The following is a 15,326-nucleotide window of genomic DNA, read 5'->3' on the forward strand; positions in this document are numbered from 1 at the left end:
TAAAAACAAATCTATAATTCTAACATTAAACGTCATATTTTCCCATACAGGTGAGAGGCTCCCTAGGAAGACATTGGTAAAGGAAAAAGGAAACTTAGTACCAAAAATTACGTTGATTTGAGTCCATACTTAGTTCCAGAATTTACAAACATAATGACAAGAAAACAACATGTGAAATAAACCGTCTTTTGGAGATAGACTTGTCCCACATACATCTGAAACATTTGAAAAACTTTTGCTTAAAACATATGGTGATAATAAAAGTCTATTATATGCAAAAAACAGCGTTTGCGTTATATTTGCTGCCCTAGAAGATTTGCATAATTTTATCCATAAGTTCTTCCATAAAGGGATTGGCCAAGAGGTTTGGAAATCCCGTTCCCACGCCTCCCCAATTGTGGATTTTTGTCTGGTAATGTCTGTGCCTTGTAAAATGTTATACATAATGGAGGCTCTAGGTGAGTTTTTCAATATGGCATGTAGTTGTGAGAGGGAGGAAGAGTCATTTGATATGACTGGTGCAGTTGATAGCTGAGTGTAAGTAGCCATCACAGCATCTTTTAAGAGAATATATTTGGTTTTAAATGAAGTGGGCAAATTAAACAGTTGGCTAAGTGAAGAGAAGGATAAAAAGGTTGATTGAGAAAAGAGTTAATGAACCCAGATTAGTCCTCTCTGTCTCCAAGTCTTCCAATAAAACTTTTATTGCGGATAAGCAGACTTTTATTATGCTTGATGGGGGAATTAGGAAAGGAATCTGTAGTGTGTTGTGAAGGAGGAGATGATAACTGGAGGAGATTAGAAGTCAATTTGATTATGGGGGTGGAAAGGACCTGTGGTTTATATGAAAAGGAGAGATACTGTTGGAATGAGAAGGGAGATAAGAAAAGACTTTCAACTGTCGTCCACAAAGGTCTATCATCCGTGGACTAAAGTAGCCAAAAGGATGCCTGACGTAAAATGAATGCTTTCTGATAAATTTAAAAGTCTAGATAGTTGACTCCACCTTCTTCTTTGGAACGTGTTAGTCTTTTCAGAGACATTCTGGATTTTTTGTTGTTCCATAGAAAGGAGGAGAGAATTGAATTGATTTTATTAAAGAATTTAACAGGAATCGGAAGTGGTATGTTAGATATAGTATATAAAACTATGGGCGTCAACATCATTTTAATGGTGTCCAAGCGTCCCCACCAGGATAGGTAAAGAGGATGCCATTTAGTGGTTAGATCCACTAACTTTTGAATACACTTAGTCATACATAGTGCTACGGTATCAGAAATATTAGAAGTAATGTGAAGTCCTAAATATTTAATATGATTTGAACTCCATGTAAAATGAAAGGCACTGAAGTCTAATTTAAAAGTATATTTAGTTAAAGGTAAGATTTCACATTTATCATTGTTTAACTTGTAACCGGAAATAAGGGAGTATGCTTGAACTTCAGCTAGAAAGGCAGGAATTGATTCATTCAGGTTGGAGGTGAAAAGTAAGATATCGTCAGCGTAAGTCGCTAGTTTGATATGAGAGTAAGCCATGTATGTTTGGGTTCAGGCGTAGTTTGGAAAGGAAAGGTTCTAAACCCAAATTGAACAGGAAGGGGGAAAAGGGGCATCCTTGACGGACTCCTCTGCCTAAATAAAAAAAGAGGAAATCAAACCATTTGCGCAAACTGCAGCCCGGGGATTGGAATAGAGGAGAGAAATTAAAGAAATGAATTTAGGACCAAAGCCAAACCATTTGAGAGTATAAAAAATGTAGGTCCACTCAACTCTATTAAATGCTTTCTCCGCTTCTAATGCGATTGCATCCAGGGAATGTTGCAGGCTGGAAATTTGGACAGTATATTGAAGAGGAGTCTGGAATTGTCTGCAATGAAACAACCATTAACAAAGCCAGATTGTTCTTTTCCCAATACATTTGGTAGGAAGGAGTCCAGTCTGATAGCTAATGCTTTTGAACATTTTTTATAGTCAATGTTGATCAATGAAATAGGTCTATAATTCTTACAGAACTTAGAGTCTTTAGCTTCCTTAGGGATACAGCAGATGTGAGCTTCTGAAAAGAACCCAGAAGATTTATTTGAAGAGGTGAAGAAATGTGTTAATAAGTGCACCTTAGGTAAAAGGAATTTGGAAAAATGTGAATAAAATTCAACTGTGAAGCCGTCCGGACCCGGTGCTTTGTCTTTTTTCAAATGATGTAATGCAGACAATAATTCGTGTTGTGTAATCTCTGACTCTAAGGAGGACAAATCTAGAGAGGAGATATGTCGTTTTGGTGTGTTAGAGAAAAAGTGTGATAGAGAGTGTTCAGTGGGTAGTGTTTTGGAGGAGCATAGGGATTTGTAGAAAAGGGAAAATTCACTTAGGATTTCGGCGTCTTTGAAATTTATGTCTAAATTGTTATCATAAGCCGATTGTATATTCAGTTTGTTCTGCCTGACCTTTAGGTAATTAGCCAGTATTTGGCCTAATTATTATTACCTCCGTAAAACTTGGCACTAGATTTTAACAAGTATAATGAGGCATCATCAGTCGACTTTCTGTTGAATTGCATCTTAGCGTTCATGAGAGCTGTTAGGCAGTCTTTTGAGTGTGAGGTATAATAGGAGTGCTCTAGCTTCTTGATGTCTTGGAGGAAATTTTTAGTTTGTAAACGGGCAGATCTCTGTTGCGTAGTAACAAAATTGATAATGAAAACTCTTGCTGAGGCCTTGCAAGCATCCCAAACAGTTGAAAATGGAATATGTTCAGTATGGTTTAATTCAAAGTATTCGTTAGAGAAACCTGTGAAAGAGGTGGTAAAATCTGGATTTAAAAGAAGTGTATTGTTTAAATGCCATCTTTTAGGGATTGAAGATTTGGGTAGAATGTTTATAGCAACTGAAACGGGAGCATATTCTGAAATGAAATTGGACCAATGTCTGCATGTGTGAGCGTTTGCGATATGGTGTGGGATACAAAAATGTAATCCATTCTGGACTGGGTATGATGGGTAGGGGAGTAGAAGGTATATTCCCTGGTAACTGGGTTACACAATCGCCAAGCATCTAGAAGTTTGTGTTGACTTATGGTGTGAACAAAGGATTTATGTGGTTTATTGGGAACAAAAGGAAATCTGGAGTCTCTATCTATGAATGGGTCAAAAACCTGGTTGCAGTTACCCGCTAATATGAAATTGTCTTCCATAGATTGGGCAATTTGCTTGGCTAACGTGGACCAAAAAGAGGGTTCACCACAAGTGGGGGCATAGATGTTAAGAAGAGAAACAGGGACATCTTTCAGTAACAATTTGACAAGTAACCACCTACCATTACCATCAGATTCTTGTGATACAAATGAAAGTGGAAGCGATTTGCGGCAAAGTAATGTTACACCATTGCGTTTCCCATCCCCTGTGATTCAGTATCTGTTAAGTGAGTTTCTTGTAAAAACACCAAGTCAACATTTAGTTTAGCTAAATGAGTAAGAATTCTTTGTCTTTTGATAGGTAAGTGTAGACCCGTAACATTCCATGTGATAAGCTTCAATGACATGAGTAATCAAAAGAACAAGACATCAAAACTAAGAGGTAAAAGTCTGATTCGCTGTAACAACATTGTAAAATGTTAAAAACAAGTGAACAGAGATGGAGTGAAAATATAAAGGTTGATGTGAACAAGATATAAAGTATGAGAGAAATTGACCATGAGGAAAAGGTTAAGTTAGTAAGAGAGCGAAGAATATTAATAGTGATGAGTTGAAGAAAAAATCGGAAAGAGAAAATGTTGATTAATGAAGAAAAAAATAACATAATCTAAAGGTAAGAAAAAAAAGTGGAGGAGATTATAGAAGACACCAAAAAGAAAAAGGGAGAACATGTGCGAAACAGGACATAAAACGAAAGACAAAATGAAAGCCATACTTACATTGAGGGAAGGAAAGAGTGGAGAGAGGTGGGACCACATGGAGCGGATGAAACATCCAACGAGGACCAAACTGGACCACGAGGAGGATGCGCTATAACTTTTCTGGCTAGAAAAACAAGAAAGGAGAAAGAAGGGAGAAATGAGTTGATAGGGTTAGTGCTGGCATATATGCTAAGCACAAACAAGAGCTCGTAATACTACATGGTAGGAAACAAAGATATGACTATAATATAAGAACATGAAATGGTATGTATAGCATAATCAACATGAAAACTAGAAATCTAAGTGATAAAATCAAATAAATCAAGTTCCATGTGAGGAGGACGGCCCTGCAAAGTCCATGAAATCCGTGCTGTGCGCATTAATGAAACTTTGCAAACGTACTGGGTCATCATATGAAATAGTATGATTGTTATAGGTAACTTTGAACAAACATGGGTGGAAAAAGCCATATTTGGCGCCCATGGATCGAAGAGTTGATCTCATGTCGAGAAAAGCTTTACGTCTTGCTACAGTAGCTCTAGAGTAATCCTGTACAAAGAATATTGTAGCACCAAACCAGGTGATCTTTTGGCATGCTCTAGCAGCAGCAAGGACGTTTAACAGATCTGTATACTCCAAGAAATATAAGATGACTCCTCTTGGTTTCTGTGTAGACATCGCAGCACTGGTAATACAACCTAGTCTGTGAGCACGTTGTATGTTCAGTTCAGTGTCTCCAGCATATGAATAATTTTAGGAGGGAAGGATTGAAAACAGGCAATAGGGTCTGTCCCTTCGACACCCTCTGCTAGATTATAGATGCGTAAGTTATTCCAACATCACAAACTCTAATAAGAGATGAGAAAAAACTCGGCTACTGTGCCACCACCAAACTCTTGCAAAAAGAAAGGTAATATTGGTGGAAAATGATGAATGCGTACAGGAATAAACATTAGTATGTAGGTAAAAAGCATTTACACTACGCAATAAAACTGGTGCAAGAGACAATAAAAGAAAGATACGCTGGCTGTCATGATAGCACCTCACCAATGCGTCAACATCACCAGAAGAGAATTGCTGAAGAAAAAAACAATTAGAGCTTTAAATGAGAGTGAGAATGAGCATATAATCACAGTGTCACAGTATATCCTCAGAAGTATGGCGCATTGAATCTTTTATTCTCCTCAAAATGGTGCTGGTGGCTGGGTATGAATGACCCCAGAGCTAATAGCAAGTAGAGGAAAAGTCAATCGGTATAGGCGTTTTAATGAATATGAGGGCATTCAGAGGTTAACCCTAAATCTGGGGGGACTGAGTAGAGGTTGCGTTGATTATGAAGTTAGTGCCGCCAAGGACCGCAATACTAAATAGAATTTGCGGTAAGATACAAAATGGCAGCTATCGCTTCAGCAAGAGCGCGACTGCGTTACCTGCGAAAAAACATACAAAGCCGTTGCGAGAGGTCAGGAAATTCCTCCCGTTCGTGTGAGGGTTAGTTCATGTTGCCAGGCGGCCAGAGAAATTCCTGTTTGAGGTGATAAATATGCGTTATGCTTGCGTCGGATCGGGAGCCTCACCGGAGCACCTTCATCTCCGTCGGGCTCCAAGCCACGCCCCGTGTCTAGCAGTCTACAATGGGCAAATATAGTGTATTAGATTTTTCACTACCATGGAATGTAACTCATACATAATCCATAGGCTGCCTTTGAGAACCAGACACCTTATACTCTGGGCACTTAGGGTAGACTTTATGGGCTGACTTATAGGTGAATAAAATATAGGTTACAGCTTGGCAAGTGGGTTTACTTGCCAAGACAAATGTAATGTGGTGTAACCTGTTTTGCCAATTTGCAAGGCTAGCTTGAACTTAGGTTTTTTTCACGTCACCTCACTGGTGAACACTAGTGCTTTAACCCCACCCAAGACACTTCAATGCACAGGCCCAACCATTTAACAGGGACTTAAAAGTAAGTTAACATTGACAATTACAACTATACTAATACTGGATTTTAGTACTTCCCAGCTACACTCTAGTTTAGGCCCAGCAGCAAATCTTTTTTTGTCATTTCTGGGATGGCACAACCAGTGATGCAGCCCATGAAATGACATTTAATTGACAGGCCTAGGTACTTTAGGTACCAATTACTAGGGTCTTACAAGTAAATGTAATGTGGCAATCTGTGTAAGGCACATACACTGGGTGCTGGCTGTCAGCACCCCATTGTGCAGAATCATTACAACAGTACCTACATCTTCAAGAGTATTGCATAATATGGGGTGAGGGATGCAAGAAAAAATCAATTTACCTACATGTGGCCTTCACATTCGTAACGTACAGTGCCTCACTCCAATGATCCTTCCAAAGTAAGTTATTTTTATGTATTTTTACCGGGTTTTTTCATAAGTGTATTGTGTGTGGGTAACTGTATGTAGCATTTAAAATACTTTACTTTTTCAAACATTTTCATAGGAACTCCAGCTTGAGTCAAGGTCCAGGATCTAGCACAGACCATTCCAGCCACCAATTCACCAGGTGGAGAAGACAACAATGTGAAGACATCTTCTGCTGATTTACATGTGGAGGAGAAGCAATATGGCCCTTGTGCTTTGTCTGTTTGGGCTACTCAAGCGAGTCTCACTCAGCCCACAACTACTTTGGTAGCAGACATCATCGTTCTGCCCACCCTTATCCAACCTTCTGTTGCTGCCTCTCCCTGTGCACCTACGGCCACATCTCCATCTGGTGTGTCTGTTCCAGCAACAACACCTGCTGTGGAGTCAGGACCATCTATATCTGTGCACACACAGCTAGGTCATAGGGTAGGGTTGTCAGGAGTAGGATTGGCTTGGTGCAGTTGGGTGAGGCAATAGATTCCTACAGTTTCAGGATAACGGCTGAACAAAATATCACAAGTGCAGGCTCAATACATCAAGATCAGCTGGGCCAGATTATACGCCTCCTGATTAAGAACAATGACCTCCTGGGGGCCCAACTCGAATTGCAGAAGAAGCACAATGAACTCCAAAAGGCTCATAATGAGCTTCTGGAGAGCAGCATTGCTATGATGTGCTCCTTTTCTATGGTGGTGCAGGATGGATTCCAGAACATTTATAATGCTCTAAAAGAAGCAGCATCGTCTTCTGGTGGAGGTCTCCCCACTTCCACCAGTCAGACATTGCCCTCCAAAGAAATGAAGACCCAAGACGTCCTTTCAATACCTGACATCACTCCTGATCCTGCAACTCCCGAGCCATCAGGATGGACCATTCTTCAGGACCAGTGAAAGAAATGTTTTTTATATTTTGGCCCCAGAGGATTCCCTCTGGATACGCCCTCATGGGGCCCAGGTGGGCAAGGTATCCCTACACTGCCCCTTTATGATAATGTTTTCGACTAAGTCCCCAAGTCCTGTTATGGCTGCCAGAAATGTTTTTCTCGTGTTGCTGGCAGCCAATGACAGCTTTCGCTCCTACAGGAGTCTGACTCGGACAGGAGGGAGATGGCACAAGGAAAATAAAGCTCCCTGGGCTGATCAGAATGCGATATTCTTAAACTTGCTGTCCAGCGAGAATCCCTCAATACTGTTGCGGACCCAACTATCCTGATATCTATATTTTTTTACACTTAATTTCTAAAAAAAACACTGAATGAATTTACAAAAAATCACAAAAAGCACAATCTGCATACCAAGATCTAGCTTCCTACCAAATGTGGTGTCATTCTGTTCAGCATTTTTCCTGTAACTCGGTCTAAAGAAGTCTAGGCAAAAAGCTTGGGGATTTTGCGTTTTGGCACCTCCCTTTTTTTTCAGACTCCGCAATACATATATATATATATGTAAATGTGTGTATTTACACATATGTATACATATGGTGTATTTGTAGATATTTAAATAGACATAAATACATACTAAGGTAGATTTACATTTTAAGCAAACATTACTGCTTTGGAATGAAATGAAGTTGGACAAATTTACGTGTGTGGCAAGTTGCTTTTTCTGTGTCGCCTTCTGGCACATTAAGCAGATGTGTTGGTGGGGTAGGGGGCGGAGGAGGATGAGCAGAAGTAGGACATGGACCCCGCTCATACTCCTCAAGATACGCCGCTGATGACAATTCCTTTCTTCCAGGTGGCCGATAGATGAGAGGTTAAGGTGAGGGAGGTCAATGAAAAATAGACATGCATGTGTGAGGCTCTGAAAGGGCAACTGGCTCACACAGCTTGATAAAGTAAATCTGTCTCTTACCAGAGTGTTGCAATGAGAGCCTCTATCTTGAAGAAGTGATAGCTGCACAGTCAGAGGGTGACTCAAGGCGATGCTGCCTGTATAATAGATTATGACTGTAGCAGTCTTCTGGGAAATTAGGGTATTTCAAAGAGGACATGAACTCTTAAACCCTTGAGTACAGAATAGTCACTGTGATGTATGTGACAAGCTTAAAAGATAAAGTTCGACTCTCTTTAAAAAAAAAAACAGTCATATAACATTCTCTTTATCGCATGATAAGACCCACTGTAAAGGTCAAGTCCAGTGTGCTTGCAGTTTTTATGCTAGCTTTAGCTTCTCTGTCACCAGCGGCATATTTTGAAAAAACATAATGAAAATACATACTTATCTGTTTATACACAGGGTGTTTCAGCAGGCCCTCTCCATCCAATAGTCTGTATAAGGGTCATTCACATTTTATTTCTGCCCACCACAGCTTTGGGCAACGAGTCTTTCTATTTCATTTAGTGACGGTCTTGCACTGTAAATAATGGGTTTTTACTTATTACACCTGCACAGTCACCTGAAAATGGGTGCACTTCCCTTCCAAGGCAAATGTTTCTGGGCTGCTGGGCCCCCATCTTTAATCTTAATATTGTTGGCATCATGTTTGCAAAACATTATATTTGAAAAAATCATTCCCACCATTGCCAATCCAGTTGGTTTTGGTAGTTCTTGTTATTTCTAGCAGATAAATGTTAAATCTGGAGGAGAAGCAACAACTGAATTATTTTTAGCTATATCTGCTCATATTTCTGCCCTTTTTTCTCTCTCTTTAATGGGGGTGGGGGCCACTGCAATTTCAATTGGGGAGGTTGGCCACAGGCCCCCTTCCAAGGCCGATTTCGGCCCCAAGGATACCACCCGGCTTTCAAATGCTGGGTGCGCTGGAGCCCACCGAGAGCTCCCAGTCAACACCGTTGGGGACCGCCGGGCAGCTTGAATGTCCCCGCTGTCCCTGCCGGTTCCTTGCTTTTTGCAGAAGCTGGCATTGCTCTCACACACATGGTGCTGCTAAACATGAAGCTACCTCTGTGTAAGAGCAACCCTTCGTCTGTTTCCCTGCATGAATCTCTGCAGGCAGGTAAACAGACGAAAAACTCCACTCTCAGCAAGCAGGAGTTATTTCACAGGTCTTGCTTGCTGAGAGCAGAGTTTGTGTTTGTTCTGACTTGAGGGGAACTGTCGAGGCCCTCTCCATCCAATAGTCTGTATAAGGGTCATTCAAATTTTATTTCCGCCCACTACAGCTTTGATTAATGAGTCATCTGATTTCAATCAGTGGCTGTCTTGCACTGTAAGCTATGGGTTTTTACTTATCACACCTGCACAGTCACCTGAAAATGGGTGCACTTCCCTTCCAAGGCAAATGTACCTGGGCTGCTGGACCCCATCTTTAATTGTTATATTTTTGCCAATGTTTTTGTTTTGCATTTTGTTTGCAAAACATCATATTTGAAAAAAATCATTCCTACCATTGCCAAACCAGTTGGGTTTGGTAGTGCCTGTTATTTCTGGCAAATACATGTTAAATCTGGAGGGGAAGCCACAACTGAATTCTTATCAGCGTTTCCTGCTCATTTCTCTCCCCTTTTTTTCCTCTCTCCTTATTGGGTGTGTGGGCCACTGTAATTTCAATGGGGGAGGTGAGCCACGCGGCCCCCCTTCCCTGAACGATTTTGTCCCGAGGGACACCACCCTGCCTTCAAATGCTGGGTGTCCTGTAACCCACCCAGGGCACCCAGCCACCACATTTGGGGATCACAGGGGAGCCTGAATTCCCCCGCTGCCCTTGCTGGTTCCTTGACTTTTGCAGAAGCTGGCATTGCTTTCACACACATGGAGTTTCTAAACATGCAGCTGCCTCTGTGTAAGAGCAATCCGTTCATCTGTTTCCCTGCCCGCTTCTCTGCAGGCAGGGAAACAGACGAAAATTCCACTCTCAGCAAGCAGTAGTGGTTTCACAGGTCTTGCTTGCTGAGAGCAGAGTTTGTGTTTGTTCTGACTTGACGGGAGCTTTCAAAGACACCTCCAATTCAGAGCAAACAGCTATGTCCCGGGGTGGGCACCCTGGGACATAGGAGGAGCTAGCCCTGCGGGGTGGAGTTCCCAAGGGCCATACATGGCTCCTGGAGAGGGGTTGTGCAGCTCCCCCTCCTTTGTTGTTCATGGACTGGCCCTATGGAGGTGGTGGTACCCGGCCCATATATGGCCCAGAAGGAGCATGGTGCAGCTCCCTCCCATTTTACAAATGTTATTTTGGCCCCAGTGAGTTGGTGGTTCCTGGGGGGGTCCATGAGGCCTCCCATTACTTTCAATGTATTCCCAGAGAGGTGGTGATCATTTCTTTCACTTTAGCCCCTGGGAGGTGGTGATCCATAGGGGGCATAGGGGGGCCTGAAGCTGAGCCCCAAGATGAATGCCAACACTTCCTGCTTTAAGTGTTGGCAGTCAATCAGATCTCAGCACAAGATTGGGAGTGTTCACGCAAACTCTGCATCCCTAGATATCTAAATATGTTTTTTCTTCAATATCTTCTAAACTGCTGAACGGATTTACACCAATCCACAAAAAGGTTCACTTTCTTAACCAACAGTTACTTATCTGCCCAAATTTAGTTGAAAATTCCATTCAGCAGTCCGGGCTGAATTCATGTCTAAAATCCCTATCGTAATTCGCATGGGGAAAATGTGTTTTGGCCCCCCCCTTTTTCTTGGTCCCCGCTTGGTGCATCACCCTAAAACCTTTAAGACAGCAGCTGCAGTGAGTGTCTTAAAATTTAGAAAATTTTGCGAGGATTCGTCAAATGGCACCAAAGGTATTGGCAAAACAAAAAGCGCTCTACCTACAGAAACATCAGATTAAGATATATATATATATCTCTGTCTAGATATGGTGCAGGTGTGCCCAACGCTACTTTAGAAGGAGGGGCTTAATAAATTGAAGGAAATTATGAAATTTATAACAACGGAGGCATCTGAAAAGGCTACCGCCAAAATGCGTATGCCAGAGAATTCAATAAATGGTTCCTTAAAGCCCTGCTGTGTCCCCTTGTCTTTTCGACGGAGGAAGATTTTTTTGAATATTTAGCATGTAGCCAGTGACACACAAAGAGGACCCTTCCAGAAGTGTTCAGGGTGCAGTTGCTCTACCTGGACTGCCCCACGTCCGAAGGAGGCAGATGCTTTTTCTGCCAGCTGGCAGTCCGTGACCCACACGGAGATACAGAGTTACTTTACCAGTGTCTCCAAGCTCTGCCAAACAGCTGAACTATGAGGTTGGAAGTGTAGGACTCAGGAATCATTGGTTGCCCAGTTCAGTGCTACAATTTCAAGCCAACCATTCTCCAATCTGGCCACTCACCTTGAGGAGAAAAAAATCCAGCTGTAAGAGACATTCATCCACATTGAAAGCCAACTGCATGATGGGATCTGCAGTCCATAACCATGAACTGGCTGAGTGCTCTCTGATGTGATATGGTGCAGATTTGCCACACGCTACTTTAGAAGGAGGGGTTTAATAAATAGAAGGAAGCTATGAAATTTGTAACAACAGAGGCATCTGAAGAGGCTACCACCAAAACGCGTCTGAGAATTCAATAAATAGTTCCTTGAAGCCCTGCTGTGTCCCATTGTCTTTTTCAACGGAGGAAGATTTTTTGCATATATATATATATATATATATATATATATATATATATCCAACTCCACCCACACTCTATTTGCTACCCAAGGTACACAAGAACCCCACTACACCACCAGGGAGACCTATCGTGTCCTCTATTAACAGTCTCATGGAGAATATATCTCACTACGTAGACTACTTTTTGAAAGATTATGTAAAAGGTTTAACCTCCCACATACAGGACACCAAGGATTTCCTCCAAAAAGTGGAGAATATCAATTGGGAGCAACACTTCTGGTTAGTATCATTGGACGTAGAGAGCCTCTATACGTCCATAAGACATAGAGATGGCCTCAAAGCATGCGAGTACTTCCTACAGACCAGAAGTAACCATTTGAAAGCACACTCCAATATGTTGTTACAAATGATTGAATTATGCTTAGAGGAAAATGTATTTTTGTTTGATGGATCCTTGTATAAACAGATACAGGGCACGTCGATGGGCACCAGTTTTGCCCCCAGCTACGCCAATCTTTTGGTAGGCTGGTGGGAGGAACAGGTGCTCAGGGACGATGCCCATGAAGAAAGGACCAAAAATGTAAATGTTTGGGTCAGGTTCATTGACGACATTTTCTTTGTCTGGGAGGGTAATGAGAATGATCTTACTATGTTTGTAAACATTTTAAATTCTAATAACCTTAACCTGAAATTTACTATGAAGTATAGTCAAACAACTCTAGACTTCCTGGACATCAGAATGAATGTCGTTGAAAATAAGATTGAAACTGAGATTTACAGAAAAGAGACAGCAGGTAACTCACTGCTACACTCCACGAGCTGTCACCCCACTAGCTTCAGATGGGCCATACCATTAGGGGAGTTCCTACGAGCAAAAAGAAATTGCAGCTCCCCGACCTCGTTCGAAAAATGTAAAAAAGAAATGCATGGGAGGTTTGTAACTAGGGGGTACCACCAGAATATGCTCCAGAAAGGTGAGGCCAGAGTAGCTCTAATTGACCGGAAAGACACCCTGTTCCAAGCACCAAAGCGCAGGCAGGATTCCTCTACTGAACCAATTAGGTTGATAACCACCTATAACACCCAATCACCAGATTTCAGTAAGATAATAAGGAAAAGATGGGATATCCTTTTACAGGATAAATCACTAAAAGACAAACTAGGCAAGCACCCATCAATAACCTACAGGAGAGACAAATCGATTAAAGATTTGATCGTACATAGCCACATGGAGAAGAAAAAGACGTGGCTTGAACCCAAGGGTGGATTCTCAACATGCGGGAAATGTAAAGCCTGTAGGTATAGCACCAATGTGAAGGAAGTGATACTCAGTAGAGTGAACAAAAGGTGGAAGATAAACAAGAAAATCACCTGTAACACTGAATTTGTTATTTATGTTGTTACATGCCCTTGTGGGAAATGGTATATAGGGTCAACTACATTCCCAGCCAAAAAGAGAATTCTGGAGCATTGGCGGGCCATTACCAACAAAGATTTCACTTACAGCACAGCCAAACACTTCCACAGCCATCATGATGGGGACTGGACTAAGGCCAAATTTTTCGTCCTTGACTCTATACCAAAACACGTGAGAGGTGGTGATAGAGTAACAGCACTACACAGAGCAGAATCAAGATTTATTCTCCAGGCAGGTAGTATTGTTCCAATAGGGATGAACGTTGATGAAGAGATGTATGTTCATCTGTAAAATTTCTCCTTCTGTGAACTTCTTCTGTCGACCTTTAGGGACTCTGATTCTTTTGACCATACGGTTTTTTTAAAACACTTATTTTAAGTTTTGTTTTGTGGATATATGTTTTGGTTAGCAAATCATTGTGTGTAGGGCAGGAGAATCGGAACTATGAACCAGGAATCAAGTAATTGACTGCATGAATAATTATGTATGAATATTGTTATGACTGACATATCTTTGTCTTTGTCTTATCTTTAATATACAGGCCAAGGATACACCACTGAAACCAAAACACCTCACGGATATGTGATATCGATATGAGCACGACTTCGTTCACCAACTGATAGTAATAATTCAATAAGAGCACGGTATTGCATGAACAAATAGAGGATACACTGTACACCCTTGTTAATCAGTATAAGAGATATTGGGTTTAGACTGTTAGAAAATAGTCATTGCCACTACAACATAGGAAACCCCTTGACTTAATCATCACTCTAAGTAACGGCAACTTTACTCCTTTATTACTCTCACCATGGGTACTATACCCGGTATTGTCTGAACTACAGTCACCCTATGCTCAACCTATGCGATATTATCTACCATAGTTGGTGTTACAACCCTTATTAGGCCATTTTTCACTCACAGTCCCTTCCCTTCCAATCGGATAAAAATGATTATGATTCCCCCACCTCCCCGCTCTCCAACTTATATAACTCGAGTTATAAAATGAATTGGGTACTACACCCGCAATTTTGTACAAGATGAACTCACTCTGCACAATGTTTTGCATATAAACACATATGTATAAAAATGTGCTTTATGTAAATTACCCATTTACATGTTTTTACATGATGCAATGTAACTTTTCTAAAGCACGTCAGTGAACTCAATGTGACAGAAACATTGAGTCTTTCTTTCATTTCCTTTAAACCTATGTTACTTAATGCAACAACTTGTCTGTTATGGTCATGTGACCAAGAGCCTGTGCGCTCGAAACGCGTCTGTTTTGTGCCCATTAAAAATACCTTAAACCCTACCCGGCTGGAGTGGCTCGTGATTCCTTCGCATCGCATGGCTTGTGCAGGAGATCGGACTGAATATATATATATATATATATATATTACCTACTGGCGATAGCCAGTAGGTATATATAGTTAGATAGTTAGGACCTAGTTACCATAGGAAATGCCGAACATTCTATTGGGAATAACTTTGGCGCCGATTGGGGGATCTGCCTGTAATTTTCCTTAAATTTGCCTTGCTGCGCTCCGCTCCTTCTCCGAAAGTTTCGGGGGGATTCGTCAAGCGGGGGCCGAGAAAAAAGGGGGGTCCCAAAACATGTTTTCCCCATGTTAATTTCCATAGGGACATTCTGACAAGGCTACAGCTCGAATGGCTGAACGGAATTACACCAGATTTGGCAAAATGGTAGGGACTGGTATGGAGCAGTGCCTTTGTATGTTTGGTGTAAATCCCTCCAGTAGTTTATGAGAAAATTGAATGTGAAATTGAGTCCAATGCAATTTTCCATAGGACCTTTAGACACAGCTACAGCCCGAATGGCTGAATGGAATTACTGCAAACTTGGCAAAATGGTAGAGCCTGGTATGCAGAAGTGTCATTTGTATATTTGGTGAAAATCCCTTCAGTAATTGTTGAGAAAATCGACTTTTTTCAAATTATATATCTATAGGCGGGACACGGTGCGCGCCCGTGCGCGCACCGTCCTTGCACGTGCGCGGACTTTAGCGTGCGCGAGCTGCATGCTGATTGGCTGCCAATGTCGGTCAACACCCCAAAACAGAAATTGTTGGCAGCCATCTTGTGCCTC

Source organism: Lissotriton vulgaris, chromosome 3_1 (assembly GCF_964263255.1).
Source record: "Lissotriton vulgaris chromosome 3_1, aLisVul1.2, whole genome shotgun sequence".
Lineage (NCBI taxonomy): Eukaryota > Metazoa > Chordata > Amphibia > Caudata > Salamandridae > Lissotriton > Lissotriton vulgaris.